Source organism: Taudactylus pleione, unplaced genomic scaffold (assembly GCF_031769625.1).
Source record: "Taudactylus pleione unplaced genomic scaffold, aTauple2 ptg000334l, whole genome shotgun sequence".
Lineage (NCBI taxonomy): Eukaryota > Metazoa > Chordata > Amphibia > Anura > Myobatrachidae > Taudactylus > Taudactylus pleione.
The window spans coordinates 4989295-5006409 of NW_028284735.1; positions in this window are offsets into that span (position 1 = coordinate 4989295).

The following is a 17115-nucleotide window of genomic DNA, read 5'->3' on the forward strand; positions in this document are numbered from 1 at the left end:
CTTTCCTCAGTGAAGAAGCAGGAAGAGACCTCTGTCACTTTAGCCGGTTGTCAATAAAGTTTTGACGAAAAAAAATCTCTGCGCAGTCTGCTGCAGCTGTACAGAAGGGAGAGAGGTGAGTCACACACAGGGCAGTCAGCACATAATGTGTACCTGCTGCCACCACCGAGGGGGTGCCGGAGGGGTCTATTTACTAAGGGGAGAAAAGGCGTAAAAACGCTAAAGGCAGAGAAAATCCCTGTACATACAGTATCACTGCACAGTATGTACTAAAGGAATTTTCTCTGCCTGCAGCCTCCCAGCGCTAAGTGCAGGCTACAATATTGCCCTGCACCTGGGTCACTTTGTGCTGCCATAGACACCTAATGGGCAGCGCTAAGTGTCCCAAGTGTAACTAAGAGGAGAAGGCACTTATGGAGCGTACACACTAGACGATATGCTCCCTGAGCGTGTCCCTGAGTGTCCCCGGCAGGGTGTGCTCAAAGTCGTTCATGACATTCAGCGCCAGGCTCTCTCCCCCATTCCCCAACATGCAGCAACCTGACGACATCATCAGGTTGGCCTGCATGTATATTCGATGAACGATAATGACGAATGACCCGCGGGAACGCTTGTCATCGTTAATCGTTTTGATGTTAAAAATGGACGATAAAGTGGACAACTGAACGATAACGATATCGTTCAGTCGTCCACTTTAATCGCCCAGTGTGTACGCACCTTTACCGTTGGTTGTCTTCTCCAGCGCTGATATCACCTCCTGTAGCTGCCGGTATCTTATACTGCTCACTGGAGAAGCAGGACTTGAACTCTGTAATTTTGGACGTTTGTCAATAAAGTCTGTTGAAAAAAATAAAAACCTCTCTGCCTTCTCTGCATGGTACTCCAGAGACCTGGTGAGTCCAGTGTCACATATACTGCTTACACCACCAAGGAGGGTGAACGTTAAGTCTGTTACTAGTAACAACCGCGGTAGCCAGCTCCTGCTTCGCAGAGGTATGCAGGTGAAGCAGAAGCAGCTTTTACACCGTGCTAAAGTACCCCTTAGTATATAGACCCCTTAACGTTTACTCTCCTCGGCTAGGCTTTTTTTTTTAGTAACTATTGTGGTAGCCCCTACTGCTTCCCAGCGATAACATGCAAAGCAGAAGCAGCTTTATCTCCACAGTAATTGGAGTTTTAGTATATGGATCCCTCTGTCTTCAGGACCCCAAAGTTCATGTTTTCCAGGTCACCTAAGGATCTTTGAAATGTGACAGTTGGTAATACACCTGTACCCAGCTAGGTCATCTAGAAAATGTGAACTGTCAGGGGTTCTGTTGGAAAGCTTTGGTCTAAAACTCAGTCCTCAGGACCCCAAACAGTGCATGTTGTCCAGGTCTCCTCAAAGAATCACCAATTAAGTAATTGGCTCCACCTGTCACTGACACATTTAAAATGTGTCAGTGAGTAATGAACACACCTGTGCACCTGCTGGGTGACCCAAAACGTGACCTGTATGGGGTCCTGAGGACTGGGTTTGAGAACCACTGGCCTCTAAAATATTCACATAATGTCAATATTTGTTTTTTGCTATTTATTTGCATACTGGTCATATGTATTATTTTAGTAAAATGGGAAGAGTGTATATTATACAGTATGTTGTATATTTGTAGAGTAGTTTGCAATTCTGCTGAAGTGGACATTGGCAGTGTGTTCTAGGGAATGTATACAGTATACAGTATGCCATCTGCACAACTGTCATTTTCATATTATGTGTATTTGCTCAAAAAGTAAACAGATCAGCTGCTGCTCCTCACATATCCAAGTGGTCAGCATCTTTATGCTAAAAACTAAATGCATTACAGCTTTAATTATGTTTTTCTCTATTATTACAGCAAGTACAGTATATAATGCTATATATTTCAGTTAAAAATGGCTGATAAAAAGGCCATACAGCAAGGGAAGCGATATGAAATACTGCCGGCCGCATGCAGCGGCAGCCCGACACTGGAACAGATCCCGACAGCGCTGGAAATCCCAATCGTCCCTAGGTAAGTATTAACTAACCTAACCTACCCCCCTAACCCTAACCCTCCCTTAGGGGTGCCAACCCTAACCTCCCCCCCAAGTGCCTAACCCTAATCCCCCCTCTAAGTGCCTAAACCTAACCGCCCACTTCCCCGCTGCCTAAACCTAAGTCCCCCTGGGGGTGCCTAACCCTAACCCGCCCTCCCCCTAGCCTAACCCTTATCTCCTGGGGGGGTGCCTAACCCTAAGTCCCCCCTGGGAGCCCTAAACCTAACCCTCCCCCCCCTTCGATCGGGATGCCTGGTGCCGGTCTCCCAGCGTCGGTGAAATGAGCGGCGTCTACATCAAGACGCCGGGCATTTCACCCTCGCCGGGATATGACAGTCGGGAAGCCGGCTGTCGGTATAATGTCAGCCGGCTACCCGATTGCATCCCTACAGCAACCACACACCTTTACCACCACTAGCTATATCTACTACAGGTATTACAAAAAAGTTTGAGTCTTAGAAATGATAAATGGATTTTAATCTAAAAATAGTTCTATAAATTACAGATAAAAAAAATATTTTATATATATATAATATGAGATATGGTAAGAACTTACCCTTGTTATCTCTATTTCTACGAAGTCCATAGGGTTCCACAGGATACCTTGGGGTATAGGTGTGACGTCAGTCGCTGGGCACCATAGAGTTAAGCTTTTCAGCCTCCCAGGATGCACTAGGGTCCCCCTCCTATACCCCGCCCCCGAGCCAAGGCACCTCAGTTAGTTATCAAGCCATAGGCCGGAGGAGGAGAAGGAAGAGAGAGAAAAAAAGATCTGGACACATACAAGAATCACATTCTCACCAGAGGGAGACGGAAAACCGGTGACCAGAGCAAAGCCCATCTGCAACACAGGTGCGACAGGGCGGGAGTCCTGTGGAACCCTATGGACTTCGTAGAAATAGAGATAACAAGGGTAAGTTCTTACCATATCTCATATTTTCTACTTCAGGGTCCATAGGGTATCCACAGGATACCTTGGGGATGTCCCAAAGCAGTATCCTTTAAGGGTGGGGACGCTCCTGTGCAGAAAGGAGAATCCGCCGCCCGAAGGAAGCATCCTGAGAGGCGAAGGTGTCAAACCTGTAATACCTCACGAAGGTATGGACAGAGGACCACGTAGCAGCCTTGCAGATCTGAACTGCCGAGGCACCACGTCGAGCTGCCCACGAAGGACCCACAGACCTAGTGGAATGAGCCTTCAGAGAAGGAGGGACCGGTAGGCCTTCATGAAGATAAGCTTCAGAAATAGCCATACGGATCCAGGCTGCCAAAGTTTGCTTTGAAGCAGGCCAACCCTTTTTACGGAAGCCATAGAGGACAAACAAAGCGTCCGACTTCCTAAACGAAGAAGTGCGGTCAACATAAGTCCTTAAGGCCCGCACAACATCCAAAGAGGCCTCACCCACGGAAAGACCCGGTGAGTTAAAGGCCGGAACAACTATTTCCTCGTTAACATGAAACTGGGAAACAACTTTGGGAAGAAACTCGGGCCGAGTGCGGAGCACTGCCCTGTTCCCATGAAAAACCAAGAAAGGGTCTACAAGAAAGAGCCCCTAACTCAGAAACACGTCTGGCCGAAGCAATGGCCAGAAGGAAAACAGTCTTAGCTGTTAGCCATTTAAGATCCACTGAGCCCAGTGGTTCAAACGGCGGTCCTTGGAGAGCCCTCAGGACCACAGCCAAATCCCAAGGCGCCACAGGTGGAACAAAGGGCGGCTGAATGCGGAGAACACCCTGCATAAAGGTGCGCACATCCGGGATTGTAGCAATCCTACGGTGAAACCAGACAGATAGGGCCGAAACCTGTACCTTCAAAGAAGCAAGGCAAAGCCCATGATCTAGTCCCGCTTGCAGGAAGGCGAGAATCCGAGACAGACGAAACTCCCGCGGTGCATAACCTCTCGGTCGACACCACTGGAAGAACGTATGCCACACGCGATGGTATATCCTCGCGGAAGACGGTTTCCGAGCTCGTAACATGGTACGCACCACAGAGCTGGAAAACCCCCGGGACCTCAGCATGGCCGTCTCAACAGCCACGCCGTCAAAGACAGCCGAGTCAGGTCCGGGTGAAGACAAGGACCCTGAGACAGAAGGTCCGGTCGTAGCGGCAACCGCAGAGGACTGCCCACGGACAGACCCTGAAGGTCTGAGAACCAGTGCCCCTTCGTCTCTTGTGCGAGACCCGTACACCGGCAACTTGTTGTTGTGCCGGGACGCCATGAGGTCGATTTCTGGAAGACCCCACCTGTCCACCAGTAGTTGAAAAACGTCCGGGTGCAGGGACCATTCCCCCGGATGAACGTCCTGGCGACTTAGAAAGTCCGCCTCCCAATTTAGCACTCCCGGGATGAAGACCGCTGATATGGCCGGAAGATTGCGCTCCGCCCAAACCAGGATCCGAGAGACCCCTACGAGAGCCGCCCGACTGCGAGTTCCTCCTTGCCTGTTTATGTAGGCCATGGTGGTAGCGTTGTCCGACTGGACCTGCACCGGGCGACCCTGGAGAAACCGCTGTGCCTGCTGGAGAGCATTGAAGACCGCACGGAGTTCCAAGATATTTATTGGAAGCTCCGCTTCTGTCGGCGTCCACCTGCCCTGGAACAAGTGTGGACCCGAAACTGCTCCCCAGCCCCGAAGACTGGCGTCCGTTGTCAACAGGACCCAATTTGGAACCCAGAACGGACGTCCCTTGTTGAGGTGGGTCGTCTGTAACCACCACGCAAGGGACAGGCGAACCTCCTGGGTGAGCACAATCGTCTGGGACTTCAGAGACTGAGGCAGCCCGTTCCACTTGGACAGGATCATGTGCTGCAGAGGTCTGGAGTGAAACTGGGCGTATTCCACCATGTCGAACACCGACACCATGGAGCCCAGTAACCTCATCGCCGAGTGTAAGGACACCCGGCGGCTGTGCAGGCAACTGCGCACCCTTGACTGTAAAGCAGAGATCTTGTCCTCCGTCACGAAGATCCTTTGCTGTCCCGAGTCCAATAAGGCTCCAAGATGCAGAATCCTCCGAGACGGGATTAGAGTGGACTTCTGCCAGTTGATTAGCCAGCCGTGCCGTTGCAGCAGTGCAATGGTCAGGTCCAAGGGGCGTAACAGGAGCTCTGGAGATCCTGCCACCAATAACAGGTCGTCCAAATACGGCAACATGCGGACTCCCTGCAGCCGCAGAGAAGCCGCCATGACCGCCATCACCTTGGTGAAAACACGTGGTGCTGTTGCCAGGCCAAAAGGTAACGCCCGAAACTGGAAGTGGTCGCTGCGGATTGCAAACCTGAGGAACTGTTGATGGCGCAAAAGAATAGGGACATGCAGGTAAGCGTCCTGTATGTCCAATGACACCATGTAGTCCCCAGGTTCCAGCGCCAGAATGATGGACCGTAGGGTCTCTATCCGAAACTTCGGGACCCGCAAAGACTTGTTGAGTGCTTTGAGGTTGAGAATCGGACGATATGACCCATTGGGTTTCTGTACCAAAAATAGATTTGAATAGAAACCCTGGCCCCTCTGGGAGAATGGAACAGGCACTATAACTCCAGCCTGGAGCATAGTGTGCAATACCTTCCGCAGCTCCGTAGCCTTGTTCCGGTCTGATGGTAGACCCGTGGTGAAGAAGCGAGCCGGGGGTCTGTGCCGGAAGGAGAGGGCGTATCCGTGGGAAACCACCTCCAGAACCCAAGTGTCTGTCGTAGTGGTCGACCAACACTGGGTGAACTGTAGCAGGCGGCCTCCCACCCTGGGATCCCCCAAAGGGAGGCCCGGACCGTCAGGCCGCAGGCTTGTCATCTGGCTTGGGGGCCGGACGTCTGGTACTCCATGCCTGCTTCCGGGGCTTGACCGATTTCTTAGGGCCAGCCTGTCGAGGAAACGACTGTGGTTTGGGCCTGCCCTGGGCCCTAGATGACCGAAAGGACGATGGTCCCGAACCAAAAGGAGCAGCGGCCGACGGGAGACAAGCAGATTTGGCTGCCGCCACCGTGGCCACAATCTTATCCAGATCCGGACCGAAGAGAACTTCTCCGGTAAACGGCAACGCTTCCAGACCTTTCTTGGAATCTGCGTCCGCCTTCCAGGATCGCAGCCACAAGGTGCGAAGAGCAGCTACCGCTGCTGAAGAAATTCTAGACACCAGAGTACTAATGTCTAGAGCCGCCTCGTTGATGTAGGTGGCCGAATCACGGAGATTGCCAATCAACTCCGCCTGTTCGGCCGGACAGTCGGATTTAAAAGAAACATCTAATGAATCCGCCCAGCGCTCCATCGCTCTGGCAACCCAGCAAATGGCCATAGCCGGCCGTGCTGCCCCCCCTGCAAGGGAATAAGCGGACTTCAGGCAGATTTCTACCTTGCGGTCCGTAGCATCCTTAAGGGAGGACATGGATGGCATCGGCAATGTGGCACTACGGACAAGACGGGTCACGTGAGAATCCACCTGTGGAGGGGATTCCCACTTAGCAAAATAATTATCCGCGAACGGATAAGCCACTGCCAGGCGTTTCTGCGGCTGGTATCTTTTGCCAGGTTGTTTCCACGCCTCCTCTAAATGGTCCACCAACTGACCCGAAAGAGGAAAGACTGTGGCATCGCCCTTCACATCTTTGAAAAAGGCATACTTAGATTTAGCCGCTGGGGGAACTTCGTCCTCAATCACCAAGGCTGTGCGGACCGCCCGAATAAGTCCAGGAATATATACTTTGGACTTAGCATCAGCGTCCTTAGTATGGAGAGGTTCCTGATCGTAAGGATCCAGAATCTCCCCATCATCAGACGTCCCTTCGTCATCCTCATAAGGAGCGGACAGAGACGCCACCGGCCTTTTATGAGGCCGCATCACAGACTCCCCTTGCAACACATCCGACAAGTGCTGTACAGAACTCGTCAGGGAGTTAACCCACGCTGGCTCCTGAGAACCCGGGAGCGGGGAAATAGGGAGACTGTGGGGTACCACCAATTGTCGTGGGAACCCCTGCATGGGTGACGACACCACAGACTGCTGGGACAAACCCATCGGAGTAAACGCGGGCTGCGGAGCTAACTGGCCCACTAAAGCTGTTAACGCCTGAGCGAAACAAGCCCAGGGCGGCTCCTGTACCGGTGCTGTAACCGTAATAGGCCGCGCCATGGACAAACACTGCCGGCAAAGGCCCTCCGCGCTACCCTCCCCCTCCGCTAACGGTACTTTGCACGTGGTACACTGTAGCCGGAGGGGAAAATCATTTTCAGACATGATGGCACCATGTATGTGACCTCTCTCACCAATTAAGTATTAAATAGGCGAGAGACCACTCTGCAGCACCGCACCGCAAGGGCTTTAGCAGAAAGAACAGGGACAGTAATAAAGCTGACAGTTTAGAGAAGAAAAGTTACAGGCAGCGCTAGCACAGTCACATACAATGCAGAGAAATAACAATTCCTGCACTAACAGCGCTGATCACTCAACTACACAGACACAGGGCCTGGTAGGACACAGCGCTGCATACACAGACCTGAGCCACAGCGGAGGAGAGGTATGCGGGGGGACCCAGACCACGATGCTTCCGTCCAGCGCTTCCAGCAGCGTTCACCATGCGTTCTGGAGAAGATGGCCGCCGAGGAGCAGAGAGGAGGCTGGCCTGGGGGAGGAGCGCTGCCACAGGACCAGTCGGCAGCATGCAGAGAGGGCTGTGTGCAGCGGGGGAGGCGCCGGCTGTGAGACAGGGAAGGCGCGCTCCCCTGGCATGCTTTAACCCCTGGGACGCCGCAGCGCTACCGCTCTGCTGCGGTCCGCTGTCCCAGGGGGTAGTGGAAAGCGCAGGTTGGTCGCCTGGCTCCACGCTGCAGCCAGTCCCCAGGGAGCCCCCTGCCTGGGGACTTAGGACCATGTGACCAGCGGGGACCCACCGCGGGACCCCGCTGCTTACCTTTGTCCCCCTTGGATCCGGCCATGGTCCGGAACATCTGGGGTCACCGCTAGCTGTGACCCCAGATGCTCACCAGCATCCCCGGATCGGTACCGGCGTTCTGGTACCGGCGGGGGTGTAGGGAAGACAGCATGGACGTCAGGACTGACTGTCCATGCTGTACATCCAGATGTGCAGCCACAGCTGCACTGAAGAAAGCTTCAGGGGCTCTTCTAGCCCCCACTCCGACAGGTGCACCCGACGCCGGCCGGGCACCAAACTAAACTGAGGTGCCTTGGCTCGGGGGCGGGGTATAGGAGGGGGACCCTAGTGCATCCTGGGAGGCTGAAAAGCTTAACTCTATGGTGCCCAGCGACTGACGTCACACCTATACCCCAAGGTATCCTGTGGATACCCTATGGACCCTGAAGTAGAAATATATATATATATATATATAAAATATACACCATAGCAATAGTAATAGGTCATGGAACACCTAGAAAGTAATGTATAGGCTCAAATTATACAATGTATACACTGTGCAAAGGATGCCAAAGTAAAACAATAATGGAATTTTCTTTTGAGTAACGGTCCCATTTTTCTGCCGTTGGATCAGCTTAGTAGTTATATGCACAGTGGTAGAGTAATGTCATCCAGCGTGAGTAAATAACAGGTTGTAGTGCTGTAACAAGATGGCAGTGCGCCCTGTGCCGTCCCCGTCCTCTAAACTCATGTCATCACACGTAGGGGATGGGGATGGGGCTGCTGTCCCTGAGAAGTAAACCCAGAGTATCCTAAGACGCTTCGGGCAGTTCTAAAAGCTGCAGCGTACCTGTCCGAAGCATCCCTTAGACACTCCGGGTGGCTTTGTAATAGTGCCACTAGCTGCAGGGTAGCATTCCAGGCAACCTGCAAACCACTTGCAGATGCCATGGGTCAGCAATGGTGCCGCCCCCAGGGCCCTGCACGAAGGCGTCGCTCACAGACACCTAGTTAGGGCCCTGACAGCTTAAAAGAGAATTGTACAACCACATATATGAATGGCTTATATATGACATCCCTTTGTCAGGTCTTGCATGTGGAAAGTACTCACATATGCAGAGAGGGTTGTCCTAGTGTTCTGAATATAACCATTATAGTCAGGGCTGCCATCGGGGGGGAGACTGACGGGCCTCGAGTTCCGAGCCCGTAGGGAGTGGAGAGAGAGGGGTCCCGTGTGGCAGCACTGCGGTGCTGCACCGGCAGCAATACTCTCAGGAGAATTGATACAACGCTGGTGGCCTTTCAAATATGGCGCCAGCCACGAGCCAACCAGAGCTTGCGGACTGGCAGCCAATTAGGAGAGGCCGCTCCTGATTGGCTACCGTATGCGAGCTGTGATTGGCTTGCGACCGGCGCCATATTTAAAATGCCGTTGCCGCTGGGTTGATGCTAGATACAAGTTGGCAGAAGAACCTCTGCTGTCACAACCATGTGACTGGAAAAGCAGGAGGAGGGGCAAGGCCGGTGAGCCATCGGCGCTGTTTCAAACTGGCTGGCTGCGCCAGATGAAGAAAGTGAAACCACTAAACCAGTCCAGTCAGCCTTACCTGCCCTGCCTCCTCAATTCAGCCAGCTATCCCTGCCCTGCCCCCCCCCCAGTCCAGCCAGCCTTCCCTGCCCCATCCCCCACTAGTCCAGCCAGCTTTCTCTGCCCTGTGACTCCCCCCCCAATCCAGCCAGCCTTCCCCATCCCCCCTAGTCCAGACAACCTTCCCTGCCCTGTGCCACCCTAGTCCAGACAGCCTTCCCTGTCCTGTGCCTCCCCCATTAAGGTCCAGCCTTCCCTGCCCTGTGTGCCACTCCCCAACCATCAGGGGCAGAGCTATGGGAGACAATGGAGGCACCTGCTACCGGGCTCCAGCTCTGAAGGGGCACCTCCTCCATTGTCCACAACATATTCACCCCACTTAGGGCTGTAACTATGTACCCGGAGTCTACCATCAGAGCCGGCCAATACATGGCACCCTTTCCCGGCAGCTGGGAAGCCACCATACACTAGTGGTGAGCTCCATGTCAGACCATCAGCTGCTGCCTTCGTCGATCTATAGCCTGTTTGCATGCGAATTGCTAAATTGCAGTATCAGCGGCTGTGACGGAGGGATACCAAATTATAACTTGCCTCCAGGCGTCTGGGATGAATTTACGCCACTGCCAACCATGTCTAGCCATCCCTGTGCCCCCAATATGTACAGCTCTTCCTTTCCTGCACTTCCCCTTTCTTCTGGCTTTTTATGTGGGTCTGGCTCTTTCAGTGTATTTTATGTGGATCTGGCTCTTTCAGTGTACTTTATGTGGATCTGGCTCTTTCAGTGTATTTATGTGGGTCTGGCTTTTTCAGTGTATTTTATGTGGATCTGGCTCTTTCAGTGTATATTATGTGTATCTGGCTTTTTCAGTGTATCTTATGTGGATCCGGCTCTTTCAGTGTATTTTTTGTGGATCTGGCTTTTTTGATGCATTATATGAGGGGCTGACTATTTCGATGTATTTTATATGGTCCTGGCTTTTTATTTATATATTGTGACAGGAATCACATACATCACAGTAAATCCTTAAATAAGTTTATTTTCATCCAGAGGCAGTTTAACAGGGGTTTGGGTATGGGATGTCAGCAGTCGGGATCCCGGCTGTCAGAATCCGGACACCGACATTCCGACAGGGTTAGCATACCAACACTTGTTGTTCGGTACCTTAACCCTACCCTTTTCTTACCCTAACCCTCCCTCTTTGGTGCCTAATCTTAACCTCCCCCCCTAGTGCCTGAACCTAACCTCTCCCTCCCTTGCGCCCTAAACCTAGCCCTCCCCCTTAGTACCTAATCCTCCCCCTAGTGCCTAACCCTCCCCCACCCTGCTACTTATGTTCAGGTATCCAGGTGATTGTGTTGAAAATCTCCCATTTGTAATGCTAATACAATGGGCCTGATTTAGATGTGGATGCTATTTCGATGTTCACGCAGGGGAGCGATTATCAGTGGACTGCACGTGCGTCTTAGCCACAATGTGTACACACGACAATTACAATGCGATCAAATGTAACTATGGTTGTAGTGACGATTCATTCACTAGTGTTTAACAGACAGTCTTTTTTGGTAGAAAATGAAGTGGCGGCAAAAACGCGGCCCGTTTTCGGTGCATGTATCTGCCTACATCTGTGATCCTGTATGTAGAAAATAAGGCACCAGCATTTCAGTTCCCTTGACCATTCTGCACGACCTTACGGTTACTCAGATGGTCGATTACTGAAGAATCTGCGACTACCGCTGAGTATTTGTATGCATTTGCTTGGATCTGCGAGGCCACCGGTGGGCGTCTTAATACATTTTCAGGCGGCTGTAGCATTAGCATATTTTCGCACGACAGCTGCATACAAAATTGCAGCTGCTAATGCATTAGCGTCCACATCTTAATCAGGCCCGGTAGCTCTGAAAAACACACTATGCAAATGTTTAAATTCTTTTACAAAACCCGGGCAATTTTTTTATGCGCCAATAACAGAAAAGGTCTCCTTTGCAAGAATTGTTTTGGGATGGAGATTATGGGTATACCGCGCAGACTGTTAGAACAGTAATATACGCTGCGTCTCACACACACTTCTTGAAAATTCTAATTTAAATTGAATTAGAAAAGACTGCAGGGTTTTTTTTTTAGACAACAGTAAACAAAATGATTTTTTTTTTTTTGCTATTTTTTTTTACATAACTGGAAAAGAGGTTTTCTTCGGGTGGATCGTAAGACACAGCAGATTATTTTTTGGACAAATAATCTTGAAATCAACACTGTTTCTGCCCTCATAAACTAGATAAACTAGTGACAAACAACATACTGCAGTGTAGATAGATTTTCTTGAGAAAACAATTTGGCTACATACTGGACTCCTGAGCCATCTTGGAAAAATGGTCTATATAGACCCAATTAGTAAAAACAAAGTCAGAATTAGGCAGGTCAGTAATGAAGTACATGGAAATATAAGTCCATGGTTTGACGGGAACAGTCAGAGGCAGGAGTTGTCCAACTCCTTCTGAGGTGCACATTTAGTGCATGCTGCGACAAGCAGTTGGACATCCTGAAGAAGAGTGGGCCACCAATAGCTTCTTTGAATTAATGACAGAGTCTTACAGACACCTGTGTGACCTGAGAACTTGGAACAATGGGCCCAATGGAGAAGTTTCTTCCATGTTTTCTTTCCTTAGGAGGGGTATTACCAGTTTTGGTGACTGTTATACTAAGACGAATTGAGTATGTGTAATGGAATCGTAATAACAGAATCGTCATCTCCCAGCATAGAACATGACAGTGCATCAGCCTTGCAATTTCTGGAACCAGGACAGAACGTGACATGGATGTCAAACCTAGCGTTCCCGCTAGGCTGTTTTAGCGGGGCGCTGCGCCTTGCCCTCCTTCCGGAGGGCAAAATGCGCCCTGTCCTCCTTCTGAATGGCAAAAAGCGCCCTGCCCTCCTTATGGAGGGCAAAAATGCATCTTGCCCTCCTTCTATAGGGCAAAAAGCATCCTGCCCTCACCGCGCAGTGCACCGCTAAGACAGTCTTAACCCGTGGGTCGCAGTGTCCCGCGGGTAGGGAAATGTACGGTGACCCGGTCACTGCCAGTGAATAGACGCTGGGCGCATGCGCTCGGCAGCTATTCTAGCTGTCAGCAGCGCTTAGGGGCTGCCCGGCGTGTCCGTAAGTGCCGGGCACGCCCCCAAGGGTGACGAAAAGTGATGCGTCTTATAGACACGGCCTCTTTTCAATGTCCACGCCTCCTATTTCGGCACGCGCGGAAGTGCCCTCTCTAGCTCCAGCGCCCTGCCTGCCGCTGGAGCTAGAGTGAACAATACAAACCTATAAAAGAACAGTGCCCATCAGGCCTGACATGGTTCATACATTGCGTTTTTTAGGTAGAGTAAGTTCTTATGATAGGTATAGATGGTTACATAATACTGAGCTCCTTTTAACAGGTATCTCCACTCTTCAAGTGCCAACTTGATGGTTAGCAACTCCTTATCCACGATGGCATAAATTGTTCCTCTTCTGACCACTTCGTGGGATTAGCTCCTTTTTTGGTTCAGAGCCGTGACTGGAATGATTGCAGTAGAGCACAGGTTCTCAAACTCGGTCCTCGGGACCCCACACAGTGCATGTTTTCCAAGTCTCTTCAAAGAATCAAAAGTAAAATAATTCTAACTAGAGATGAGCGGGTTCGGATCTAAGAGATCCGAACCCACTCGAACTGAGGAGATCCGAGCCGGATCCAAGCGGGCTCGGATTGTTCCCGCCGACTCTGATCTCCAAATTGAGGCAAAACTATAGAGACGAAATCTCACGGCTCGCAAGCTTTCATCTCTTCTATATATAAGGGACGCGGCGGGCGCCATTTCACTCCGGCTGTGGAGACTGAACAGGGAGGGTGGGTAGCAGAGCCAGATTTAGATTTCATGGGGCCCTAGGCAAGATACCTGTTTGGGGCCCCCTTCCCTCAAACAATTCTGTGCATATATTACAGTAGGTTCTGCTGGAGCAAGATACACATATATATACATACTCAGTAATATGATGTGGGGATCTTGCTCCAGTAACACTGACTGTAATATATGCACAGTTATTACAGTAGGTGTTACTAGATCACATTATATAATGTATATATTTATATATACATGGGATAAACAGAGGGACACAGGAGAAAAGGGGGAAAAATAGGACGAGATGAGAGGATAGGATAGGGGGAGAAAAGGGGGACGGACAGAAGGAGATAGAAGGAAAGGGGAAGGACAGAGTGGGATGAGAGGAAAGGGGGACAAACAGAGGGAGATGGGAGAAAAGGGGGAGGAACAGAGGGAAATGGGAGGAAAGGAGGACAAACAGAGAGAAACGGGAGAGTAAACGGGGACAAATAGAGGGAGACGGTAGGAAAGGGGGATGGGATGAAAAGAAGAGAGAGAAATATATTAAAATAGTCTATTACACTATGCCACAGGGATAGAGAATGTTATATTACCAACATTTAATAAACTACACCCTCTGTAAAATCCAATCCAAAAACATGTCTAATTGATATCCATAGTGTGTGAGCATCTGAGTATCTGAGCATAAAAGTCTCGTTGGGACTGGAAGCAGCCATATCATAAGTGATTGGTGAATTGTTAATCGAATGGGATAATCATTAATACAGTACAGGGGCGGGGGTTTGAGAGAGAGACCAGCATTCTATGTGCATAGATTATGTATCAAGGTAATGGGCCATGTATCTGAAATAAAACACTTTTTCTGTTGGTCTTTTACTCTATTCATCCTCAATATAATCAGCTGAGTGTATCATATACAGTATTTGGATGTATGTATAGGTTTCACATCTGGCTTTTGTCCACACCACTTTTATCTGTAGATTGGTTGGGAATGCTGAGACTTGTAGTGTCATTGGAAGAGCAGGCTTCCCCAGAGCTGGGCTAATGATGTATTATTATTTGGTTACACAATGACATTGGCACTTCCAGGCTGAACATATTGGGGATTGTTGTAGCTCACTAGCTGCAGTGCAGTATGCTGCTGCTCTCTGGTATCACCAGCAACCACATTAGGGAAACCCTCGCTAGTACACACACCCCACCCTAGTGTTTGTTTGGTCTCCTGCAAGGCGATCAGTTGTTTGTGTTTCTTGTCACACAGCCCCTTTTAATGTGACTGATCAGTGCAGAGATGGCTGTGGAGTGGTAACCCAAAACCCAGCATCCATTAGGCACATATTAGGAGAGATAAGAGCAAGGAGGGAGCAAGAAAAGAAAGACAAGGAACAAAAAAAACACAACACCCCACATAGAAATTACGTCGGGAGGACACTGAACTGACCTCTCTGCAGCAGGTAACTTCCCGGACAGCAGGCAAAGTAACGGAAACCAGGACTGCGTGGAGAGGGAGAAACACAGGTCACTTGCAACACTCAACTCTTTGCGCCGGGGCCGGCCACTAGAGTGTGACGTCAGACCTCCGGCAACTGCACTGAGGCGAAGGGGAGGAGCCGGGACGGGAAAAGAGGGTAGGGGGGTTCGGATCATATCCCTTCTTTGCTATGGCCCGAGGCAGGTACTGTAATGAGTCAGTCTGACTCATTACAGCAATGCTGTCAATGCCGCCGCGTGCGGCAGGGTGCCTGCAGTGCACCCTGCATCGCAGCAGCAGCCAGCAATTCAACGTATTTCTCTGTGGGGACTTCCTAGAATCTCGGGGCCCGGTGCGGCAGTGCCCCTAGCCCCCCCCCCGTTGCCGGGTCTGCACACATCACGTGACGGGGGTGGAGCTGAATAAGGCAAGGAGCAGGAATGGAGCCGAGGCTGCAGTGCAGCTTCTGCTATACTGCCTGCGTGTCCAGTACTAGCAGCCTATTCACAGTGCAGTGCAGCTTAACATCGTGTGGGGTGGGTCGCGGACCTGGTGACAGCATCAGCGATTCTGTGCACACACCCTTCCCTTATGCGCCGGCGGCCGCAGCACATGGCAGTCTGTTCACATGCACTCTCCGAGAGAGCACCATGCAGACAGCGGACCGCGGTACTCTCGCAGTGCTCCTCTGGGAGCGCTGTGATCGGGCGAATTTCTTCAATCAAAGGGGCCCGTGGCGGGTCCCGCCAGGCCCTAGGCGAGCGCCTATGTAGCCTAGTGGGAATCCGGCCCTGGTGGGTAGTGTAGGGCTGGGGAGAGGTGCTGGTGCTGCTGATCCATTCTGGGCTGGTGTTGTGTAACTTGTGTTGTGCTGTCTGCTGTGTCCATCTGGGCCCAAGTTCTGGACCCAAATAAAGTTTATTTTTTGTGTAATATATATTTGTCTGTGTGCGTGTTAGGCTTAACCGCACAAAATACAGCAAGTCGGCAACGCAAGCTAGTGCTGCCCGACTCCAGCCCAAAGTTCTGGAGCAGAGAAAAAAAAAATCATTTTTTTTCTAATAATAAATAATTGTCTGTGTGTGTTAGGCTTAGCCGCACAAGATCTATCAAGTCGGCAACGCGACTGCTTCAAGACCGAAGAAAATATGGAGGGCTGTCACATGACAGGAGAGCAAGGTCAAGAACCACATGTTGTAGCTGCCGCCAGCAGTGCAAGACCATCAACTTCCTCATCCTCTATGAAGGCCCATGCCCCGGGGCTTAAGTCACGCCATCGATATGGTAAAGCTACTTCTACATAAGTAAAGAAAAAAAAATCAAAAGGCAAGTTGCCTTTAGATAAACAAAACATTGCCAATATGCCCTTCACTACACAAAGTGGCAAGGAAAGGATAAGGCCTTGGACTTTCTTTAGGAAGACTGCTGATTCTGATAGCCCTTCGGAAAAAACAACTGTGTGCCCTGAGAAATCGAAATCACAAATCCCCAAGGAGATTTGTAGGCGTGCAGGGGGGGTGGCTGGACAAACGGAGGCGTTCCTGAAGGAATGCCTGCCGTTTGTGGGCAGCCCTACTGATATCACCTGTGATGTCAGTAGTGAACTCCCTGCTCTAATAGAGCAGGAAGTTCACTGGGGCTTGCGGTGGACGAGACCCTACCAGGTACCTACCTAACAAGGTATTTTGGGCATGCTTCAGGGTTACAGGAATGATGCAGTCCTTGCCATGTGGAGAGCGAAGGGCTACTCCTAGACTGATCTGTCCACTGTCAGCTACAGTAGGTGGTAGAGTTTCCTGGTTTGCTAGTACAAGCAAAGTTTCTAAGCAAAGTTTCTCTTGAATTTGTCGCAATCTTCTTAAGAGAGGCAAGCTCTGCTCAATTGCACGGGTTCTTCAGGAAAAAGTGACGGATAATTAATGCAAGGTGGGTTGTGACTTTGGACACTTTACTTTTCTTCTTTCCAAATCTTTTTTTCTCCAAATATCAACATGACTGCAGGTAGTAATTAACTTGTCCAAGCTGCTGGTGAGTTTCTGGATCCATTCTGGGCAAGAACAAACTGTCTCGATCGCCTGTATTTGTTTCATTTGTATGAGAAACCTTGGGTCTAATTTAAGCTGTTTGAAAGCTGAAACTACGTGCTCTTACGAAACTTCTGCTCATCTTATATGACCCAGACCAAAGTAGCTCTGGGAATAGGGAATGGCCCTGGAACCAGAGAATGGACTAGAATTAGAGACTGAAACCCACTGG